A 664-nucleotide genomic window follows, 5' to 3' on the forward strand; every position below is an offset into this window, starting at 1 on the left:
TATATATACATGTATACATATATATATGTGTAAATATATATATGTATAGTATGCATATAAATAGTATGACAAATTCCCTTGTCGAATGATATTATTCTTCTTTATGTACAACACCTTCTCAAAAGGTTGCTGTTTCTTATAACAAGAGAGAATATCCGAAAATGCAAACCCCAAAACCCGATGTCTATGAATATGGTATATGATTATTCTTTCGTCGGAGTTGATGTCGAAGTTTAGACAGGAATGGAACTCTAGTCAAATATGCGTGCAAGAGAACGTTCATCATTCCATCCTTTCATGGTTTTTAAATAGTTTTATCGCTTTATGTTTTTATAACGTTTCATAGTTTAATCATTTGTCGTTCGTTTTTTATCGTTCTTCGTGTATGTAGAAATTTATACAACATCAATATGATATTTAAAAAAAGACATAAGAAAGCCAAAGTACATCACAGGTTGCTTTTCTGGAAACAGAGGTCTGTACATCAGAAAGCTTACTTCCGGTATGAGATAACAAATTTAGTTGGGTATCATTGGTTTCTGTTGCATCATCGCTGTTGATGTCATTGTTTCCTTAGTGTAGAGCAGAATTGTATATGTATGAGCGCATATATATATATGTACGTATGCATATGTGTATGTATATATGTATGAATATATATATA

The sequence above is a fragment of the Octopus bimaculoides genome, chromosome 16 (genome assembly GCF_001194135.2).
Source record: "Octopus bimaculoides isolate UCB-OBI-ISO-001 chromosome 16, ASM119413v2, whole genome shotgun sequence".
NCBI lineage: Eukaryota > Metazoa > Mollusca > Cephalopoda > Octopoda > Octopodidae > Octopus > Octopus bimaculoides.